The 25321-nt window shown below is 38.0% G+C and overlaps 1 pseudogene; it reads right to left on the reverse strand.

Annotated features, from left to right (window-relative positions):
- The window catches only part of LOC141655108 (putative fructokinase-5), an 83397-nt pseudogene that overhangs the window by 2449 nt on the left and 55627 nt on the right, over positions 1–25321 (reverse strand).

The raw sequence follows: 25321 nt of genomic DNA on the forward strand, positions 1-25321 counted from the left end.
TATAGACGTTCATGTTAAACTCGGAATAAATAACATTGTTAATTGTTTAGGCTTAAAGACAATCACCTCTCGGCCTTATTGTCAATCATAGACCGGGTTTTAGAGAACTCTCGTTATGACTAGGTCGTCCTACTAACACATGCTTAGTCTAATTCGATTCCGTGCCTCTCGACTTATAGAACGAATTAATAAACTTGATCGATGAATATGGCCACTAAACAAAGATTAATCATGACGATGCAAACATGTATGTGATAAAAACAAATAGATAATATTACATCAACCTAATTTACCATTTACAAATATTAATTATGCATGGCTTCTCTAATCCCTAGACAAAAAGGAACTACTCACTCATATTAGAAATGAAACTAACAACAATGTATGAAATAATAAACATGCTAATAAATGTAAATATAACTAAATGAAATTGTAGTAGTTATAAATAAACTAGGTAACGTTAACATATGAAAAGTGAAATTACTAATGATAAGAAATGCTAATGATAAACTTGATAATAAAATGTGATAACAAACTAATATGAAATGCTAGTATCTAAATTGTAAATTGTAAATTAATGATAATGGAAAATATAATAGCGTAATAAACTAGAAACGAAATTACTGAAACAAGAACTTGAAGTGTAACACCCCCATATACCAAGGAGCCTTAACAAGACCTTCCCTAGCATATAATGGAGTTACCATCTCGGTTGCCCGAGGAAAGCAATCATCAAAAGTCGATAAAAGAACATTTATAATTAATTTACAAGTGATTAACCAAACTACTGATATACATGATACAACTCATCAAACACTATGAAGACTACTCCTGTCATGACTCGTGAAGACTCATCCCGTCAAGACTCCAGCTACCATCCAAGACATCACCTAATAAGACTGACTGCTCACCATAAGGGATCACGGCAGACACAACAGAAAAAAATAAGAAACAACCACACAAGGTCAGTCACAACAACAACTATCATCATACTACAAACACAACCAAGCACACACACAAACCACAACCACTCCAGCCAATCATCATCACCGACCGTCCACTGGACCAGCCCTGCCAGTGGGGGACCGCAACCATTCCCACCTAAGCCCCGTTCATCATATCGAGCGATAACCCTGTCCCATTAATGTGCACATCCCCTCCCGTGACGGGTTACACGGAGGGCGAAACTAGGGCGTGAAGCCACTCCCGCAAGTGACCCCACTCAACCGAGGACGCACCTCGAGAACCATAGACAATCATTCACACTCAGCTGCATCACAACAACAACAAACGGAACAACACAACCCCAACTGATTACCATAACCAAACAACTACACCGACACTACAATCAGCACAACAACCGACACACTAAACAACCAACAGAAACTGAGTAGGCGAACCTACCATTAGCCAACCGCAGCGATTCCTTGTTAAATCACATGACATCAACCAAGCAAGCAAAACTTCTATACAAATAGTACAAAAGCCTATTACTATCACCACAACCCTACAAGGAACAACAATGACAAAGATGATGATGATGATGATGACATACCTACGCATCTCATGTCGACGTTAAGACCGCTACCCGACTCAAGCAACCCATCCTCAAGACACTAGCATCCTCAAAGGCTCCCATGGAAGGAATTATGGTGAAGGGAAAGGATAAAAGCGACATCTAGGTCTGAAGGAAGGAGGCGGAAATGATTTGCGATTTTACCAAAACACGATTATAAACTCCCGCTGTAAAGACGCTACTCGATCGAGTAACTAACCTACTCGATCGAGTGCCCTCTACTCGATCGAGTACCCAAGCTACTCGATCGAGTAGACTCGACTAGATCGAGTACCACTCATTCCAAGGTCTAACACAACACGAGGCATCTCTTGCACGAATCCCCAAAGACTATCACATACCCCCAAGGTCGGTCAACATTGGTTAACGGGTCCCTAAAAGGACGGGTATTACAGTCCTCCCCCCTTAAAAAGAACTTCGTCCCCGAAGTTCGACTCATCCTCCCCCAAACCACACGACAAGAAACCAAGGTCGACACCACCGTTTACCCGACACAGGTCGACAATTCTCTAGAAGCATTATCCCACTACGTATGTCCATCAAACATCATCATCGTCATTAGCCTAACACACACCACACACTCACGCCTCGAAGAACCACTACTTGAATTACCGAACACACAACATGTACAAACACGACCAACTCAACTATCGTTTATACTACTACCTCGAACTATTCAAACACACATTAACGCAACTACGAGACTATGCTTTCACGGGCCAACGATTTCCAACACAAAACATGCAACATAACGGTCAGATTCACAACAATGTATGATAACACGGTCCTATCACAGATTCACAATAAGGTATGATTGTTGGAATATGTGTCCTCCGACAATAATGCGATCACAACTGTTGATCATGATGATCACATGTTTAAGTCTCATTTTAAGAATGCATGTGGGAAGTAATATTTTACTGTCAACTGGTCCACACATATCGGTAATGATTGGCTGACTAGAGTTTGACATTACTGTCGTGCGACGGTGGTGATCAGTTGATCCCCTTAGGTCATACCTAAAGGGTAACATTCTTAATTGATTATTTAATTGATCGTATGACGATACGGGTTAATTAAATTACTTAAAATTGACGGACAATTTTGGAAGTAATATTTACGTATCTCATTATAATTTGATTAAATAAGATACGGTCTAAGTGATCGAATTGTTTTATTACTTAGATGAAATTATTGTTTACGGAAACAATTAAATTTGAATGAATAATTTATTATAAATACAAGATGTTGTGATTTATAATTGGTAAATCATTTTGGTACAAGTAATTATGAATTACTAAGTCGATTTTGTACATGACGTATTTTTATTAATGCGTTGATTTTTAATATGTTAAAAATGCATAACAATTTTACATGACTTGCGACATGTGGCAAATTGATAAATTGACAAAGATAAAATGGAATCCATTTTATCTTAAATGGACCGAAATAGAGGGTGTATTAGGCTAAATATTGTATTGATTAATTTTTAAGTGGAAAGCATAATCATTTACCTAATTTCTAGCCATGCATACCTAGTTACTCTTGTGAAGAGCACCTTGGTCATGCATTGGCCCCTTTACCCTCCCCCTACCCGGTTTTCCTAGTGTAAAAGCCAAAGGGTTTTTCTCTTAATTTACCTAATATACACTACTTGAAAAAACTAGTGCATTATTCATTCTTGCATCATCTAAAACAAAAGAATTTTAGAGAGATAAATTACTCCATTATTCCTCCCTCTTGATCGAAATTTCAAGAGGACAAAACATTAGTTTTGGGTCAATTTTTAGTTAAATTAATATTGTTCTAGTATTAATAATATTAATTTTTAAGAGGTTATCTTGGGTATAATTCCTTGGGAGGGATTCTAAACTTGAATCCTTTTGTTCATCCAATATTAGGAAGCTCAAGAACAAGTGAGTAGGAGAACTCATTTGTGCCCATATATCCGATTTCTCAATGTAAGGAAAACGATTTATTCTTTATCTTTATTTATGTTTGCATGCATAAGATCTAAATTAATTTTATGACTAGATTAATTGAAACATATATGAATATGTTGAGTATAATGAGATATAGATTTCTAACAAGCGGTATCATGAGCCTTAGGTTGTTTGCATGCAAATCGGTTATAGTTTTTCTGAGTTATACGATTAACAAATAAAACTTATAAATTTGTGTTTATTATGATATATCACGAAATCAATTATGCATGTTAAAGTTTCTGGTCCTAAAATATATTTAGGATATTTTGGTTAATTTATGGATTTTTATTGTTCATTTTATATAATAATGGCATTAAAAATGTGATTTTATGATAAAAATGTCATTTTTGGACTAAAATTAGCTAAACTTCGATTTTTCCAGTGGTTTTTGGATATGTTTTCACATATATTATATTTTGATGACCTGTATTTGTTCATAATTTTATGACTTTGTATGCTCGAAATATGGATTTTTCAAGATAAAATCGAATTTAAATGGAAAAATAGGTTAATATGAGTTATATTTTGAATCTGGTCATAGAAATTTAGTATGTTGTCACATGCAATTTTACAAGATATGTGTAAAATAATTGGCTATAATGAAGTCTTTATGCATGATTTATGAATTTTTGATGAAAAATCACATAAATAGTGACTTTAATTAGTAAAAATTGCTAAAACATACTTCATGACTAAAGGAAAAACATCAGATATTGCATTTTATCACCTATTTCAGATCTAAAAGTGAAAAGTTGATAAAAATAATTTTTCTCATATTTTTATGGTTATAATTGATAAATCCGATAAACCGCAACATTGTTTTTCCTCGATAATTTTTCGAAATTTTAACCTAAGCTTTTTGAACATTATGAGTGTCATGGTATTTTTCCAGAATGTTCATGAGTTTAAAATTTCAAATTTTGAATGTATTTGAAATTTTTATGATTTATTTGAAGTTTATGGCATTATATTGTAATTTTAAGTTCTTTTATGAACAATATTAAGAAATATAAGTTAATTATTGTCAATATGTTAGTGGAGACTAATTTTGAGTCCTAAGATGGTTAGGGTAATTAACTAGTACATAAATATGATTTTATGTAATTATTGTGATTTTTAAAAGGTTGAATCACGCAAATCCGTAAAAACCAATTAATATACGATATTGGCTCCTTAAAGGCGATTTAGCATAAAATTGGGCATGGTCATACATATTATAATGCTGCATTTTATTTATGATTGTCATAATTTAATTTTATGTAATTTTTGAATTATGTAATTTTACTTAGTATGGCCTTAGTTTTTAATTGATATTACCCGAAATGTATGGGAATATCGATTCGGCTGTAATTTATTGTAATCTCGTATCACCGTTTTGTAATTTAATAGACTTATTTTATTTTAATTACAAATATATAATAGGAAATTATGTAATTTGTTATGTAATTTATTTATTCCGGAGATCCTTGAAGACGGTGCCACTCAAGAAGGCGATCCATTAAAGATGGTGTTACCTCGAGATGCGTGCCAAAACCGAAGTTCAAGGGACCAATGGAGTTGGTTTCCGAATTTGTAATAGTTTATTAGATTTACTATTTTAGGAAGGCCATACTAGGATTTTATTTATGCTTTGCATTTTATTTATATGTTGCATGCATCGCTAAATCGCCATAACTAAAACATGCATTATCATTTTAATCGAGTATATCGACCGTGTCAATTAAAATTATCGTAGTTCACCGCTTTAGTTCACTTAAAACGTGATAGATAATAAATTGACATGACCTCTCGCTAAAAATAAACAATTGAGACATAGCCTTACCAAAAAGTAGAAACCATGAAAACCTATTTCGCGAGGGAGTGCACTCGGCCACCCCGGGGTACAAACCTTGTTACGTAGGGGAAGTGGGTGATAAATGTCTATCCACCGAATTCATGTTGATGAGGGTTTCATCGGCTACCCCGTGCCCAAGTTAATGTGAATTTGGATCATGGACACATTTATTCGAAATTTGGATTGACCTCAGCGGAAGTATTCGTGACCGTAGTCGCATGTGTTCCGGGCTATAGATAAACATTAGAGTAATTTTATCGACCGAGAGTTCTAAAAGTAGAATCGATTAAAAAGTTAATCCACCGAGTTATATTGATAAGGGTTTCATCGGCTACCCCGTGCCCAAGTTAATATGAATTTGGGTCTTGGAATCATTTATCAAGTTGGGTAGAGGTCACTAGATAAATGCAGTAAAACTTGTTTAAATTAAATTTTTACGAGTGTTATTATTATTTTTTGAAAACGACATATGTTTTATTCCTTCTATTTTCGTTTTGTAGACCACTTTTATTTCTCATAACAAATGGCCGCTCCAAACACCAATGCCACACCTCTCACTAATGCTTCATGGCTCCGATCCTTCATGGATCGTTGTAAACTTGAAAAGAATGGGTCAAATTTCTCCGATTGGGATGCCCAACTCAAATTAGCCGCCCAAGGTGACGACAAGCTTCGTTACCTTACCGAGGCCTCTCCACCCGAACCTAATGCTAGGTCGAGTGCCGCCACTAGGGAAGCATATGAGGCTTACCACAAGGAGTCCGCCGCAATGAAAAATGTATTGATTTTTGCGATGGAGGCGGATCTCCAAAGGAGAGCCTTTAAAATGGGCACCGCTAATGAAATCTACTCCAAGCTTGTGACAATGTTTTCACAAACTCCGAGGATCGTCCAATATGAGGCGGCCGCGGCATTCTTTGATCTCGACTTTAAGGAGGGCCAAAAGGTTAGCCCTCACGTGCTCAAATTGATGGAGCTAGTCGAGACTTTGAAGATTCAAAAGGTTGAAATCCCCAAAGAACTCATTGTAGATAGGATTCTACACTCCTTATCCAAAGTCAAAGCATATGTTCAATTCCGGGTGAATTTTAACATGCAAGACAAGGACGTGTCTCTTGAAGAGTTGCACAAGTTACTTGTGCAAGCCGAAAGAGACATGGGGTTAAATGTTAACCCACCTAAGAATGTGCTTAACATAAGCACCAAGAGTAAGGAGAAGTTCAAAAAGAATGGGAAGAAGGGTAAGAAGCAAGCTCCCACTTTCACCAAGGCTAAGACTTTTGAAGCTAGCACTTCCAAGACCAAGAAGGGTCCTCTTGACAAATGCCATTATTGTAATGGTGTTGGACATTGGAAGAGGAATTGTTTCAAGTATCTTGGTGACATCAAAGCTGGAAAGATCACTCCAGTAGGTAAATGACTATCCTTTCTTTTATGTTTCTAATTCAACTATAGTATTGTGATACAAAGTTGTGATAATGTATCCACTTTTTATTGTAAATAGGGCCTCCACCAAGCAAGGACAAGGGAAAGGAAAAGCAAGCTTGAGAAATCATGAAGGAGCTAGGAGTAGCTACCGACAAAGCTTGGCTTTTATTATTGTCTTTATTTTAATGTTATGGATTTTTAGAACTATTTTGATTTCCGTGTTCGACATGAAAATAGTTGATCCTTTCTAAACAATGGTTGTATTTTGGATAATGGTGGCTTGGTTTGCAACCCAAGTCACCCGTTTTATCGTATTTTCTTTGTTCTAAAAATTCGTCTTTATATGCTTGCACATAGAAACATATGATCATCTACTTAAAGTGATCTAATAGACAACTATAGTGATGGGATTCATTATATGTCCACAAGCTTAAGGCTTGTGTATGATCAATTATAAAGTAATGTTGAGTTGATGAACTCTCTAGCTTAAAGGAATGTCAATCACCAAGTACACTTATCAAATCTAAAACAATTAGTCAACCTATGAGATAGTCCTCCTTATAGTTCAAAAATCATTATTTGTGTCTCATAAGCTATCTTTGAATCTCTAGTGTATTTATTCTAAAGATAGAGTGGGAGAAAAATGAAGACACAAAGAACACAAGGCAAACTTGTATACTTGAGTAAATGAGATCTACGCAAGAAAGAATGATTTGTATACCTATATAGATAGTGTACACGAATAGATGAGATCTATGGTCTCGAATAGATGAAATCTACATGACATAAGAGACCAAGTGAAGTAATCAAAAGAATATGTTCTCAAGATAACTACACGAGGAGACCAAAAGAAAGTTTTGGAATAAGAATGACTAAAGTAAAGTCTTAACAAGAGATTTGGCTAGTTTATGAACGACTTTTGACCAATAGTTTCAATATTGATATTTACTTAAGAGCCTAAATGCAACAAAGTTGCATCCTCGAAAATAAATGAGATTTATGACTGAAAGTTGCAAAGAATGATATGTCGATATCCACAAGAGCTAAGTTAAGTGTTAACCACGCTAGTGTCATTACTTAACCTCATTATGAAAATGAAATAGTTAAACCTCCTTCCGGAAAAGGGTATTTTGAGAAGGACGTATATTAAATGAAATTCACATTTAAATAATGACATTGCTACGCATCATTATAAAATGAATGAGTTAGAGATTAGAAATCTCTTTCCATAAGTTTAAGATTGAAACCTTTTCTAAATAGGTATTTTGAAAAGATATGTTGGGAACATTTTGGTTTTATCTTAATAACTTGGCAAAGCAAAATATATTTCAATTCTTGAAATGTTTTGATTGAGTAGTCAATTGCGAAACATGTGGAATTAAGTGGGAGTTTGAAATTATCATGTGAAGACATGGAATTTAGTGGGAGCAATCATCTAGTAAAAATTTATAACTCATTACTCATTGAGAATGACGAGCTAATACTATCTTTCACAAAGAAGTATTTGAGTTTTCAATTCTGGATGAAAATGGACTATGATGAATCCAAACACATCATGAGATGTTGGATAAGTATTGAGATATACACATCGAATAACCGAGAAACGTAGGTTATTCATGTCAATGAAAATGGAATTGCCGTTAGCAGTCATGGTCATTCATTGAACCTAAGATTGGTTGATCACATGATTATAAATTACTAATATTTCCGCCATTAGAATAATCATGCACATGTCCAATAATGAATCATATGTATAAGAAAATGATGAATCATTGGCAAGCCATAGAAGAATCGTCATGAATTCTCGAGGAGAACTAATGAGCGATTCCAGTGTTGGACAGAACACTCTGTTATGTGACAAGAGGTTTCACATATTGAAGTTCGAACACACGTAAGGATTTATGAAAATTCTAAGCTATTCAAGCTAAAAGGAGAAATAAGAAGTTTGGAAAGATACTTAGTTAAAGCAAGAAGTTACTCAAAACTAATGTTTTCTAATATACTAGGACTTATGAGAAGTGCTAGGCTAATCATCTTGACAATTATTGCAAGACCCTACAAAACGTATACCTAGTGCATTGTGAGTTGGTAGAACACTTAACCAGTGCAAGTTATATCACCCACCATAAAATCGTTGGTTATGTGATAAACAACGAGAAAGTTCTTTCAAGATAAAGAACCCAAACCAAGGTTGGGAACCTATATGTGTACTTGGTAAGGTTCATGCTATGAAAGATAACATGAATATAAAGGAAAATGCAATAAAAGAAGTTTGAACACATGGACACATGGTATGTTAAACTTCTATTGCAATCGACTAGTGTTTACACACTTACGATATACATTACGAGGTTCTAATATGGTATTGACTACCCGAAGGTGATGTCGACATTCGTCGTTTGAGTTATTATTAACTCACCTTATACCTTGTTACATCCTAACGGGTTGTAGAGACAATTGAACCCCGTTAAAGTGAACACGAATTAGCATTGTATTCGCCCATAGTTACATAGGCAGACTGTTTGTAATACTCCGTATTTATAAGTCTTTGGGTACTCTATCGAGTAGGCCTTACTCTGTCGAGTAAGGGTAAGTTGCGAAATAAAATAGTTTCTGACCTGTTGGGTACTCGATCGAGTAGCTGGGGCACTCGATCGAGTACCTTAGGTACTCGATCGAGTACCTTGGGTACTCGATCGAGTGTCCGGTTTTACGGGGAATTTTCTCGGGTTTTGTTAATTATGCGATTAAGGTATTTAAGTATCGTCGTCATTGTTTTAAATCACTTTTGCAAAACCTAAAACCCTGTTTAAGAGAGAAAGCAGTCAGTTCATCTTCCTAATCGCATTCTTAGCAATTCCCGGAGTTCAGACGGTCAGTTCTTGTCGTTGTTCGTGTCGTTGAGTTCCTTGCGTCAAGGGTAAGCTTTTAACATAATTTTTATAATGTTTAGTTAAGTTTGGTTAAACCCTAATTTAGGAATTGGGGGTTTTTATGTGTAGTATGTGATGTATGGCCTATATGTGTTATATGATAGGAGGAGGGTTCGTAGAAGAGGCTTTTTGAGACAGCTGTAGATACCGTCTGCTTGTTGTGCTTTTCAGGTAGGATTTCCTACTCAGTATTAGTCCCATAATGGGATATTGGTGATGTGCTGTAGTTAGTTGTTTGATATGATGATTGTGATTGTGATTGTGATTGGTTGTCTATGGCTCTCGAGATGCGTTCTCGGCTGAGTGGGGTCACTTGCGGGAGTGACTCCACGCCCTAGTTTCGCCCTTCGTGGAACCCGCCACGGAAGGGGATGTGCACATTAATGGGACAGGGTTATCGCTCGGTATGATGAGCGGGGCTTAGGTGGGAACGGCTGCGGTCCCCCATCGTGGTAGGTCCAAAGGTGGACGGTCAGATTGAGATGGTGGGGATTGGTTGGTGGTGTGTGTGTGTGATTCAAATTTTGTCTGTTTTGTCTTATTATTGATATATATATATATAAGTTGTGTGATTAGTATCGACCCCGTTTAAATGTTTTAAAAACTCGTGGTGATCCATTCGGGGTGGTGAGCGGTTGCTTAAGCGGTATATCTTGGATACGCGTGGGATCTAGCTGGGGATGGAGTCATCACATATCAGAGTCTTTAGTCTTCCGCTGTGTTTATTAGAACAGTTCCTTTCAGTTGGTTTATAGTTTGAGGACAGTTGTATTTTGCTTACAGTTGGTTTTGTAATGTAATCACTTAAACTTATTTAATAAAGTATGTTTCTTCATTGTCTTATGATTATCATGCCTCGGGTAACCGAGATGGTGACATCCTCATACCTGAGTGGTCCTGGTAAGGCACTTGGAGTATGGGGGTGTTACAAATGGTATCAGAGCGACGATCCTGAAACCTGTAACCAATGAATCTAATGAATCTAGGGAGTCAATTAAAATGAACCCGGGGTAAAGGTTGTAGGAGCTAATGCAAAGACTTGGGAGACGTCCTAAAGTCGCGAACTCGCCCTACAATTTTGAACTGGTCACCATGGGATATGTGTCGGGATCGTTATGTGCTTATTGTGTGCTGTGTTTATTTATGTAGTAGTATGTCGTATGAATTGATGGATGAAAGATGATAATGACGTGAATTGTATGTTGGTGGATTGTAAAGCATGAAAGTATAATGATTGATACATGTAATTTGGCATGTTATAGTTATGTAAGGGAAAAGTGTTTTGTCTATATATATATAAAGCGATGTGTAAGTCTACATGTTGTTGTTGTCGTGTTGAGTAAAAGTACAGAAGGTTGGGAGTGTGAATTGAACATGTGCTGAGTGAATATGTTGAACGAACATGGTGGATAAATATGTGGTATGATGGATGAATTAGTGAAAAAAGATGAATCATCGTGGTAGTAACATGTGAATAGGGGACTTGATGTCATGTATTTGTGATTTTGTTTACGAAAAGTGATAGAATAAAAAACATGTGGGTAAGTCATAATTGGCAAGTTAGATAAGTTATGTGCATGATGAATGTTGTTGTTTGGCTTTTGAAAATAGTAACATATGATTATGAATACTGGTTTTATGAGTTTTGGACTGGTTTTGTTTGCTTGGTTGTTGTTTAAGTTGTTTGGAAGTAAAATCAAGTAGTTGTGTTTTTCGATTATAAAGAGGTTGTCTTTAAACTGTTATAACTTGAGATTCATAATTGATTTTGATGTGATTCCAATTGAAGGTGATAGCTTGCCCTTTTACGATTCTAACGATAGGTCACACGCCCAAAACGACCAAGAAATGAGTGAGTTATATGTTTTTCTGAAAAACTGGGCATGTCTTGAGAATTGGGGTACTCGATCGAGTATCCTCGGTACTCGATCGAGTAAGGGGGCACTCGATCGAGTACGTTAGTTACTCGATCGAGTAGCCCTGGTGATTTGTTTTACGTGCTTCTGATCTTGACCTACTCGATCGAGTAAGTCCCTTACTCGATCGAGTGGCCTGTACTCGATCTAGTGACCCTTGTTTTGGGTCATATGTTTATCTTTTGACTTCGTTGCATATTATGTTTAATTCAAATGCGTTATTTTGCTTCTTTATGCATTGTTTTACATGTATGTTGGTCTTGACGCGTAAGTTACCCAATTTTGTGGTGTAAAGAGTGGCACCTATGATGAGTATGAGTTCGGTGGGGAGGACATGATTTATATGTGTTGGGATTAGTAAGACTTAATTGAGGCATAGAGCATGTTGTGTGAGACGAGATGAGTGACATGATTGTATGTTGAGTAATGAAAATGTAAGTGAATGTGGGCAAGGCATGATGTAAGTTTAAGGAACGTGAGAATGAAAAGATTGAAAGAAAGGATGTGGATAGTAGCAACCTGAGATGTATAATAAATTATGGAGGGAGATGGCTAGAAATAGTGTTGAGTAAGAACATATGTAATGAAAGGTCATTTGGAAATAGTGGTATATAGCGAACTTAATGGGACATGTCGCGACGTGGATTTGCGGTAGTAGTGAGTTTGGAAATTTGTGTTATCGAGAGACGAAACTCTTTGTGTGATTTCCTTGGGTAATTAACGGTATTAAATGAATTATGATTTCTAGAGATGTAAAAAGGGAGATGCAATTGTTTGAACATTAAACGTTGATTCTATGGATAGATTAGTGGCAAGTGTGAGTGATAGCATAATAAGAGAAGACCCATGGTAAGAAAGAGTGGGATGATGTCGGTAGAAAATAATGGAATTTGAGTTTTGGAGCAACGAAAGGGTAAATGGATTTCTAAAGAGTTAGCTAGAAGGAATAAGGAGTTGAACTATTAATTGGTATTATTGAGTGTAAAGAGAAAAGAAGGATAAAAGTAAGTTGAGGAAAATATTCACCGGAGTTATGTGATATAAAGGTAAGGAATCATCGAAATGTGTGATATTATCATGAGGATGTTAGTTAATGGTTATATGGGAGCTTCAGGACAACATGTTTAATAATGAGTTTCGAGAAATTAAGGAAAGTAAGAATTTAGTAGAATATCTGCATGATATGAGATTTTGGTGGAAAAATGGATGATGATTCAATTAAGGAAAATATTGGGAAGAATGTTGAGGTAATTTTGTTCATGGATTCGATGTTCGTTGTTTGGGATGTTAACCAAAGATAGAAAAGAAATCATGATGTTTAGAGATGAGTGAAGAGGTTTGATGTCCTGGACAAAGGTAGTGTTATGGTCTTTGACTAGTGGTTAAGGTTAAGGGTATATTAGAAAAGTGGCAATTCTAAAGAGGCCGATTTTGTAAAGACCGAATTGATAAAAGTATGGTTGTCAGGAAGTATAAGACATAGTCTTAGGGGGTGGTTTCTCATAATGAGTGTTAGCTGTATGGTTATGTATGACGAAAGGTCTTTGGTGATGCGAATGGAAGAATGTGATGAGGGGCATGCGAGTTAAGCTCGGACAACAGGTAACCTTTGTTGAGTGGTAACTTACGTGGTCGGGATTGACTAGTTGGTTGTGATTACGGGTCTATGATATGTGTAAATGTTTGTGTGAGGTTCCGACCTCACAAGAAGTGGTATGGTGTGATAATTATAAAGTTGTTTTATGAATGTTCGGTAATATATATGTTGGACACGGTAGTTTAATTGAATGATATCCAAAAAGGTAATAATTTGATTAATTTGACATGGCTAGTTATAATTTTATGTGTATTAATAACACATGTGTATTCCGTGAAATGGTAGAGATGATGTTCATGAGATGCTTATCTGTTTAATTCATATAATATGTTGCGTTGTGATTGAGTAAAGTGGATTTGAGTAAGTTTTCTTGTCCGAAAGGTTATTTCCGAGTCGATATTTATGGAATTGTATGTAGCTGTGATGTCTATCGATGTGGTTGTGGTGCCTCCGGTGGTGATCCGGGCACGGTATTTAGTATTGTGATGCGGGTATTTTCGCATTGTGGTGTGGCTGTTGGTGGCGGTGTCGTGATGCCGTCACCGGTTGTGGTGGAGTAGGCGGGATGATTATGATACGAGTTTTCGAAAGTGCATACAAGTTATACATAGATTGTTGTTTTGTTTGCTGTTGCTCTTTGTGAGTTTTGGTTGAACATGTAGACAGTTGTCTTGCTTATTGATGTTTTCTTTACCAGGTTAAGTTAAGAATGAGGTAGAGTATGATATGAAATAGAGTTGAATATGTTTTCGTTGTTGTCATGGTATAGTGATGTTCTATTGATGGGACACGGTTGTGAGAGGTTGTTCTGATAATTTTGATCTTGTTCTAGATAAGGCTTTAGTAGACATGGTAATGGAAAATGATTCGTGGAACATGTGTTGTAATGATCTGAAAGCGGCAGGTAGTTCATAATCTTTTGTTGGGACAGTGAGTGTAGGGTGTTGGGGGAATTAGTGTCATATTAAGTTATGTATGAGTTTTGCGGTAATGAAGGAAAGAACTTGAGGATCTAGTGTGAGTATGAGTAACGAGTGTGGATCGGGAGTTATGCTTCTGGAAGATAAGTGCTTTACATAGCGAGGTATGTTGGTTTGCAGTGATAATGAAGAGTTAGTATGGTGATTTTGCTACGAGCCTTATGGTATAGGTTAGGGGTGTGCAGATTGATTTGAAGTATGAGAACTGTTGAAGTAAGAGAGCCTTGAGAAATAGGAGTGATTATGGAAATGAGGTTATAGGCAGTTATCTTTGACATATGGTGGTGATGAGGATAATGAGATAATATAGCTAAGGGTTTAGTATTAGTGAGTTACGAGGACGTAACATTTGTCTTAAGAGGAGTAGGATGCAATAAAAGAGAGTTTCATGGTGGTGCATGCGGTAATATAATTGGAAGTAGAGTGTTAGCGTTGCGTAAAGGAGGGATTTGTTTTGTGGACAATACTTATAAAAGGCCATGGCCGTGCTTGTAGTAGTGTGATGCTTCGGAGTATGAGAATATTTTATATAGTGTTGACAGTTGGAGGATGATGTTATGAGTCTGAGTAAACTTCGAGGACGAAGTTCCTTTTAAGGGTGGTAGAATGTAACATTCCGTTTGTTGTCTATGAGTGTCTTAGTATTGGGTTTGATAGTTGATGATATTATGGAGCTAGCAGCATTAGAGGATGGTAGTTGATTATGTATGGAGTTGGTGTCGTGAGAGATATATATGTGGTAGATACGATATAGTGAGTCATGTTGTGGAAGTAAACATAGTTGGTAGAATGGGGGTTAAGAGTTCATGTTCTATGTTCGGTCGAGTTCTTGAGTCCTTAGCTAAGTTGTTGTGTCTTGGTCGAGTCAGTATGGTTGTTTTTATGTATGGGTTGAACTTCGGGGACGAAGTTCTTTTAAGGAGGGAAGACTGTAATACTCCGTATTTATAAGTCTTTGGGTACTCTATCGAGTAGGCCTTACTCGTCGAGTAAGGGTAAGTTGCGAAATAAAATAGTTTCGACTGTTGGGTACTCGATCGAGTAGCCGGCACTCGATCGAGTAGGGGGGTACTCGATCGAGTACCTTGGGTACTCGATCGAGTGTCCGGTTTTACGGGGAATTTTCTCGGGTTTTGTTAATTATGCGATTAAGGTATTTAAGTATCGTCGTCATTGTTTTAAATCACTTTTGCAAAACCTAAAACCCTATTTAAGAGAGAAAGCAGTCAGTTCATCTTCCTAATCGCATTCTTAGCAATTCCCGAGTTCGACGGTCGATTCTTGTCGTTGTTCGTGTCGTTGAGTTCCTTGCGTCAAGGGTAAGCTTTTAACATAATTTTTATAATGTTTAGTTAAGTTTGGTTAAACCCTAATTTAGGAATTGGGGGTTTTTATGTGTAGTATGTGATGTATGGCCTATATGTGTTATATGATAGGAGGAGGGTTCGTAGAAGAGGCTTTTTGAGACAGCTGTAGATACCGTCTGCTTGTTGTGCTTTTCAGGTAGGATTTCCTACTCAGTATTAGTCCCATAATGGGATATTGGTGATGTGCTGTAGTTAGTTGTTTGATATGATGATTGTGATTGTGATTGTGATTGTGATTGGTTGTCTATGGCTCTCGAGATGCGTTCTCGGCTGAGTGGGGTCACTTGCGGGAGTGACTCCACGCCCTAGTTTCGCCCTTCGTGGAACCCGCCACGGAAGGGGATGTGCACATTAATGGGACAGGGTTATCGCTCGGTATGATGAGCGGGGCTTAGGTGGGAACGGCTGCGGTCCCCCACTGGCAGGGCTGGTCCAGTGGACAGTCAGTATTGAGATGGTGGGGATTAGTTGGTGGTGTGTGTGTGTGTGTGACAGTTCAGCTGTCTGTTTGTCTTATTATTGATATATATATATATATATATATATATATATATATATATATATATATATAAGTTGTGTGATTAGTACTGACCCCGTTTAAATGTTTTAAAACTCGTGGTGATCCATTCGGGGTGGTGAGAAGTTGCTTAAGCGGTATATCTTGGATACGCGTGGGATCTAGCTGGGGATGGAGTCATCACATATCAGAGTCTTTAGTCTTCCGCTGTGTTTATTAGAACAGTTCCTTTCAGTTGGTTTATAGTTTGAGGACAGTTGTATTTTGCTTACAGTTGGTTTTGTAATGTAATCACTTAAACTTATTTAATAAAGTATGTTTCTTCATTGTCTTATGATTATCATGCCTCGGGTAACCGAGATGGTGACATCCTCATACCTGAGTGGTCCTGGTAAGGCACTTGGAGTATGGGGGTGTTACACTGTTAGGAACACCTTGTCGGGCCTTATGACCGCTTATAGAGTTCTGGCAAATTTATATAGCCTGGTCGTGGCGAGAGCTACTATAGTATTCTAATGAGTCGATTCTTTTCACTAAAGACTGTTCGCCTAAGATGGAACAGTTTCAGATTAACTTTGATTTGTGTTACTACGACCTTCGTAAATGGGGTCAAATGGGCATATTTTGGGTTATGATGGTTGTGGCTAGTCGAAGGGAATGAGTGCGATAGGAATTGTCCACCCCTTGTCAGGGTTATAACAATATCTCAGGGCCACTCGAGGAGTAATGAACTGGAAATGCGTGGCCACGCTCGGAAGATATCTATGGTAGATAAATCCGGTCAATCAGTTATTCTCCTGATCGAGGAAACCACTCTCGATATGATCACTTGCAAGTACGACCTGAAAGACACCTTGCATTGAGTGGGAGATAGTAATAGGACAAGAGAATTGGTGACGCACACATGTCGAGGACAAGTGGGAGATTGTTGGAATATGTGTCCTCCGACAATAATGCGATCACAACTGTCGATTATGATGATCACATGTTTAAGTCTCATTTTAAGAATGCATGTGAAAAGTAATATTTTACTGTCAACTAGTCCACACATATCGGTAATGATTGGCTGACTAGAGTTTGACATTATTACGTGCGGCGCGGTGATCGATTGATCCCCTTAGGTCATACCTAAAGGGTAACACTCTTAATTGATTATTTAATTGATCGTATGACGATACAGGTTAATTAAATTACTTAAAATTGACGGACGATTTTGGAAGTAATATTTATGTATCTCATTATAATTTGATTAAATAAGATACGGTCTAAGTGATCGAATTGTTTTATTACTTCGATGAAATTATTGTTTACGGAAACAATTAAATTTGAATGAATAATTTATTATAAATACAAGATGTTGTGATTTATAATTGGTAAATCATTTTGGTACAAGTAATTATGAATTACTAAGTCGATTTTGTACATGACGTATTTTTATTAATGCGTTGATTTTTAATATGTTAAAAATGCATAACAATTTTACATGACTTGTGACATGTGACAAATTGACAAATTAACAAAGATAAAATGGAATCCATTTTATCTTAAATGAACCGAAATAGAGGGTGTATTAGGCTAAATATTGTGTTGATTAATTTTAAAGTGGAAAGCATAATCATTTACCTAATTGCTAGCCATGCATACCTAGTTACTTTTGTGAAGAGCACCTTGGTCATGCATTGGCCCATTTACCCTCTCCCTACCCGGTTTTCCTAGTGAAAAAGCCAAAGGGTTTTTCTCTTAATTTACCTAATATACACTACTTGAAAAACCTAGTGCATTATTCATTCTTGCATCATCTAAAACAAAAGAATTTTAGAGAGATAAATTACTCCATTATTCCTCCCTCTTGACCGAAATTTCAAGAGGACAAAACATTAGTTTTGGGTCAATTTTTAGTTAAATTAATATTGTTCTAGTATTAATAATATTAATTTTTAAGAGGTTATCTTGGGTATAATTCATTGGGAGGGATTCTAAACTTGAATCCTTTTGTTCATCCAATATTAGGAAGCTCAAGAACAAGTGAGTAGGAGAACTCATTTGTGCCCATATCCGATTTCTCAATGTAAGGAAAACGATTTCTTCTTTATCTTTATTTATGTTTGCATGCATAAGATCTAAATTAATTTTATGACTAGATTAATTGAAACATATATGAATATGTTGAGTATAATGAGATATAGATTTCTAACAATGATAACATACGAATGATTGCTGATAACCCCGCTACTGCTCATGACATCATATTCTCATGATAACATAACGAATGATTACTGAAAATAAGATATAACGACATGTCATCCTGTTCGACAATTACCGACAATTATCAATTCTCACCCAATTATACAATTCCCACAATAAAACTACTAAAACAATTATAAACTCATATTTTAAATATAACAGAAATACTATAAAACATCACAAACATACTGCAAAATTGTTTTAATCACGGCATTTTCCTTTTGCGACATTACTCTTCCCCTCTAAAAAGGAATTTCGTCCCCGAAGTTCATCATCAAACGACTTTCCTGCCCCTTAACCCGACACATATTGCACCTTATCGACATTACTCATTAATCACGACTAACATTAATTTATATACACATGTCACTTTACGAACGGACATTACGTGACCACAACCCATCCACACGTAAACCATTGGAACAATATGTTACTCACGGACACATATGTATGTATATATATATTGTGATAGACTAGTAACCTCTCAACCACTTGATGACAGACAACCACAGTGAAGCAGTTAGAACATAATAGACATATTACTCGATTAACTATGACAGATGGTACGCACATACAGACTAAAAGGTAATACAAATACTAGTGAAACTGCGTGAATTGCTCAAAATCCCTGTCCATCCATGATACCTGACATCACGTAGCTACTACTCACAAGGTAAGAATATGTACATATACGAAAACGAACTTAAACAACATCACTTGCATGTCAAGTTCCCGCAACAATATGTTTTATTGTCCTGTCACCCCTATATCGCACAATTTTCACTTATAACTCAAGCACAAGTCAAAACATGACTAATAATGGGGCTAAAACATGTTACTAACCATTAAAAACCATGTCTAATATAGAAACATCCAAAACAAAAGCATTCGAACAATTTAAATTTCGAAAGGTTCCCGTAACAGTGACACTCGATCGAGTTGGTCAAGCACTCGATCGAGCTGACCCTACTCGATCGAGTTGGTCAAGCACTCGATCGAGCTGACCCTACTCGATCGAGTTGGTCAGGCACTCGATCGAGCTGACCCTACTCAATCGAGTATCTTAGCTACTCGATCGAGTAGCCTGAGATCAGAATACCCCTCCATCTGCCATACCTGCAGCTACTCGATCGAGTGGCCACAGGTCAAAATTCCCTCATACTTCAAAACACAAGATGTATGGTCACATAACTACGAGTCGGGATGATAACCCGACTACAAATCCTGTAAAACAAGTTCAAAACCAGCAAGTACGGCCTTATGGCCACCGATACAAACCAAGTACGAAAAGAAAAGGTTCCAACCGAAACAAACTAATATCCAACATAAACTATAAACATGATAGAAAGAAACGGAGTATCACTCCTGCATGCTGCTGCTGCTGCTCGTCCATCACGGTATCCTCATCTCCACCACCACCTGAAGTTCCCGCTCATGACGTACCAAGACCCGCATCACCACCGGCTCCAGCATCTGGCCTCACGTACCAAGGGGTCAAACCACCGTAAGGGTATAACTAAGGTGCTCCCCATATAGACATATCCACCCCGTAGGAGTGGAAAACCCCGCTGCTGTCCCCGACAACCCTCCACCAAACCGGATGGGGTCCCGATGCCCCTACACCCTGAACATATACCATCTCATGCAGGTTCCGGAGCGTCAAGATAGAGGACACTCTCTCGGCAAGGTAGCTCTCACGTGTCTCCGGGGTATCAAAAGAAGGGTAACCAGGAAACGGATACTGTGGTGGTACAGGCTGCTGTGGCTGCGTCTCAGCCACCCTCTCTCGCACTCGGCGTGGCCCTCTCCCCATCCTCGGTCGATCCTCCTCAACCCTCACGTTCTCCCCCTTCCTCGGCTCAGGCATGACTCAGAGGAGGTCCGGGTCGATGAAATACGTCTGCCTCGCAGGACGCGCATCCTCCTCCTCCTCGTCAAAATCGGCAAATATAACTGCCGCAGGTAAAGGCTCTGTCGGTGGGAGATGCTCAGGATCTGGTATCTTCATCCAACTCATGCCCCACACCCTCCACGCTAAACTGCCATCCTCCAAGGTTCTTAACCATTTCAGGTCGAGGAAATAGACTCTGTCCAAGGTAGGTACTGGGGTGGCTAAAGGGGTGTAGGCCGGGGAAGCCTCAAATGAAGTTAGCTTCTCAGCTAAATGTGTGGCAATGGCACCACAACTCAGGATCCTAGTGTCCGACGAGGCCATTAAAGCTAGGCTGGCACACACCATGGCAAGAGCAATAAAGGTCACCCTCTCAGTCCGCTCGGGGTTAAGGTACGCCATCAGAAGCATCAACTCATGTGAGTTCAACTTACTCACATCCGATCTCTCATAAAGGAGACACGACAAAGCACGAAGGAAGATTTTCAGAGTGACATGTTGCACATCATTGATCAACATGTTACTAGGAGTGGGAGCTGATTTCCCGGTGATACAAGGCATTAGACTGCAAACCCCACACTCGGTCGGTATATCACAAAGGGCTCCTTTGGCAGTCTTAGCCAAGCCAAGGTGAGAAGAAAACGAGTCCATGGTCAAGGCAAAGCTGGTATTCATGAGGCGGAACTCCACAGTTTGTTCCACCGGCTCGTATTTAAACGAGCTCATGAATTCGAGGGTCAGAAAGGCATACGAATTCTTTCGTAGGCAATATAGTCCGGTCAACCCCAAGGTCTCGAAAATGTGTCTGACATCAATCTCAATACCTAGGTCATCCAAAAGGGTCGTGTCAATGCAGCGGGTCGGTCTCATCTTACGAGTTTGTAAAGCCACAAACTTCTTTCTCTGGGTGAATTCTACGAATACCACAGACGAGTATTCGGGTACAACTTAGAAAACCGGTCCACTCCCCTTCCCAATTTCGGGCTCAGAAGCCCTACCCCTCTTACTCTGTCTGGTTCCTACTGTTGGTCTCGGCATCTGTTTCAACATACAATTTCAATATACCACCACATATACACTAAAGCATACAAAGCTTACATGTTTGATCATAAAAGAATCATCTAAGTACACACTATCACCAACAATTCCAAAATTACAAGTAAAATTCTCAATTCTTAGAAATCAGACGGTCTGTACAGCTGTAAAAATTTTGACATATTTGGCATCTTTTACATTACCAATACTAATTTTGAAGACTTGTCACTCAAAATAGCTTTCCCAACAAACAAATTTCACCATAACACAAAACGAATTTCAGTTTGGGGCACCTTTAAGACGGAGTTTTAGGGCAAAAGTTTGAGTGAAAACTATCAAAATCAACTCTAAACATGATATATACAACACACCTTACCCAATTTTCCCCCTTTTATATACAAAAGACTACCAAAATCCAATTTAAAATCTCAAACCCTAGAAATTTTGAGTCATAAAAACCCCTTTTTTATTCGATTTTTGGCACAACTAACATCAATAATCAACAAATTGAAGTAACTAGAGCATATGACAACAATTACAAACAAGATTTGGCACATATAAATCGATTTTCCAACAATTTTTAACATCCTATATTATTCTAACCAATTGAAAACATCAAAATACAGGGAGCATTCATACCTTGATCAATTAGGAAATAGGAAGAACAAATTCAAGCAAGAACATCACTAAATTGAAGCACCACAATCACAAGAATCAAAGAGTTTGAGAGGGATTTGGGGATTAGGGTTGGAGAAACAAGGAAAGAATAAGAAGAATGAATAAAAGAAAGGGTTTATGAACCCGCTACTTTCCGGGTACTGTAGCACTTACTCGATCGAGTAAGTACGGTACTCGATTGACTCGATCGAGTTGAAGTTACTCGGTCGAGTTTCAGCTGGCAGTTTCAACTTTTTCGACGTTATAACATCCTAACTAGATCGAATGAAGTCTACTCGGTCTAGTAGGCACTCGTACTCGGTCAAGCAAGGCTAGGTACACGGTCGGAAGTACAAGATTAAGAACGAGGTCAAAGTTACGAGTTTTGAGTCACGATTCCTGCAAAATAACAATGCGTGTCAATTCCAAAATAAATTCGGGAATCGTCACAGATTATTACATTAATTCTCACGCATTATCACTACTCATATGCAACACAACAATTTCATTCGACCAAAGTACATATCACTTCATTGTAAACGACGTTTCGAAATTAATTGACTACACTATTAGCTTTCTCATGCATACATGCAACATATTATTTTACTTCCAACTATGCAATTACAATCTCAATAACACAACCAACAATTATACTACTCGAAACATTCATCCAACATCATACCATTATTTATCACCCAAACTTTATAATAATCTAATCTTGTCACAGCAATTAAGAAACACTCACTCAAACCAATCGTCACATTGCGGAAGCGTTAATTCATACACCTATCACATCCAATCCAAATACTATTTTGATTCTTATTACGACAACTCAAAACTTATTAACTATCATTATTACCACATACAAGACTCGCAAGCTCTTTATATCAACTACTAATACCAACTATTTGGAGCAACCATTGCCATCACTTCATCACACCCATCGTCACGTAACATATATGTTTCACTATTCCCATTACTTTCATACCCATACCTACTCGACCACATACGCACACAGTTCCTCTTCATAATTACACATATTAGCATCCATAATGACTTCTGTTAGGCCTGGAAATCCGCAGACCTTCCTGATCAGTATCTCATCTAAACCTGACTGCCAGGCCGTCAGGGTGTCAGGCCATCAGGGCACATGAAGATAGGCGCCAGGCCATGGAGAGGACAACGGTCAAAATATCAGGACGATATTAGACCATAAACGCGTATTATAAAAGGATTATATACGCAGCATTGAATGAGAAGATCTCGCAAGAATGCGAATTAAGGGAGGAATATTTAGCCATTATTACAGGCAATAATAGAGAATAATCCGCATTCAATACCATATCAAGCAGCCGTTCAAGATTGGAACTTATATAAGGAACACTTTGAACACTTTGGACTCATCTCGTTCTCACACAAGAAGAAGCATACGCAATATATAGAGAAATATAAGCATTGTTATTGTCATACAATTATTCTCCTAAATTACATAGTGAAATCCTCTCCTGGCTTGGTGCCCGTGGTTTTTTCCCATTCAAGGGTTTTCCACGTACAAAATTCTTTGTCTCATTATTGTTATTACTATTATATTTACAGCTTTACATTTAAGCCTGACGACCTGACCAATAGACCATTTAGAGCTAGTTAACCTTGCATAACTCTACCCTGACCTGATTTCGCCTTGCGCAAAATCCACACAAAACAATTGGCGCCCATCGTGGGGCATCTAGCTCTTTAAATCCTTTTTTCTTATCCTACAAAAACTCAAAAATCCTACAAAATTGGCCCAACCCACCGTTGAAGAACAATTGAATGCAGCTCTCCAACAAATCGCTGAGTTGGAAAGCCTGAAAGAAAAAGTTGCCCAAATTGAGGCAGAAATCCTGCAATTAAAAGAATCTGAGTCAGCTCTAAAGGAAAAATTAGAAAAAACTCAAGGGGGAGGCTCTAGATTCCAACCAGGAACCCCATTTGCATCAATCATTAAAAATATTGATTTTTCCAGTTTTGGGAGCCCAAGTATTCCTAAATCCATTAATGTTGATGGTGATGATGAACCAAAAGATGGTAAAGACAAACCTGATGAATCCGCAGCAGCCATCATGATGGCAGTCGTTCAAGAGATCAAGAAACTCAACGAAAAATTCGATAAGATACCTAGAGTACCTGCCAGCATGGAAGAAGCTGCCGACAGCTATGCTGATTCGCCTTTCATAGACGAAATAGCAAAAGTAGACCTACCAAAAAAGTTCACAATTCCATCCATGAGGGTCTATGATGGAACCACGGATCCACAAAATCACGTGGCTCTTTACAAGCAGAAAATGCTGGCTGCATCCATTCCCAGCGAGTTTAGACAAGTTTGCATGTGCAAGGGATTCGGAACGACCTTGACTGGCCCTGCTCTGCAATGGTACATCAACCTGCCAACTGGGAGCATCCATTCCTTTGCGAACCTGATCAACAGTTTCAACCAGCAGTTCGCAAGTAGCAGGGAGTTGGAGAAACGATCCAGTGACCTTTACCGAGTTACACAGAAGCCTGATGAAACTCTCAGGACATTTCTTGCAAGATTCAACAAGGAGAAAGTATCCATACCCAGGTGTGACGTTGGAACAGCAGTGGAGGCATTCAGACAGGGGTTACTACCATATAGTGACTTATACAGCGAGCTCACTAAGTATCCCTGCCACACCTTCGAAGATGTTCAGGCCAAGACTCTTGCTTTCATCAGGCTAGAAGAAGATAAAAGCTATAAACTTGGATCGCCCAGTAGACCAAAGGATCATGAAAGGAGCAGTAGGAAGAGCAACAAAGGAAACAACTATAGACCTACTCCATATTCCAGGCCAGATCAGTCAGAAGTTAACCTGGCTCATGAGTATCAAGGTAAGGTTAAAGTTTATCCACCTATTTCCGAACATAAGTTCAGTGTTGATATTGCAGGATTAATCCAGAGACTTGACAACATGGGATCACTGTCGATGGCCCAGAAGTCGAAAAATCCAAATCCTAGAAGAGACAATTCTAAATGGTGCGAATTTCACATGGATATTGGACACACCACGGATGATTGTTTCACCCTGAGGAAGGAAGTGGCCTACCTACTAAAATCTGGATACTTGAAAGACCTGATCAAGACAAAAGGCAGGAACGCAAACCAGGATAAAGAGAATTAGGAGCATAAGCAGGATCGTAGTCTCCCTCCACCACCACCAATCTATGAAGTAAAATTCATATCCAGCGGATCAGAAATTTGTGGCCTGACAAGTTCAGCGGCAAAGAAGATAGCCAGGACACCAAGGACCGTATCACCCTGCAAGCCGGATCATATCCCAATAATCACTTTCAATGATTGTGA

Source organism: Silene latifolia, chromosome 5, assembly GCF_048544455.1.
Source record: "Silene latifolia isolate original U9 population chromosome 5, ASM4854445v1, whole genome shotgun sequence".
In the NCBI taxonomy this organism is placed as follows: domain Eukaryota; kingdom Viridiplantae; phylum Streptophyta; class Magnoliopsida; order Caryophyllales; family Caryophyllaceae; genus Silene; species Silene latifolia.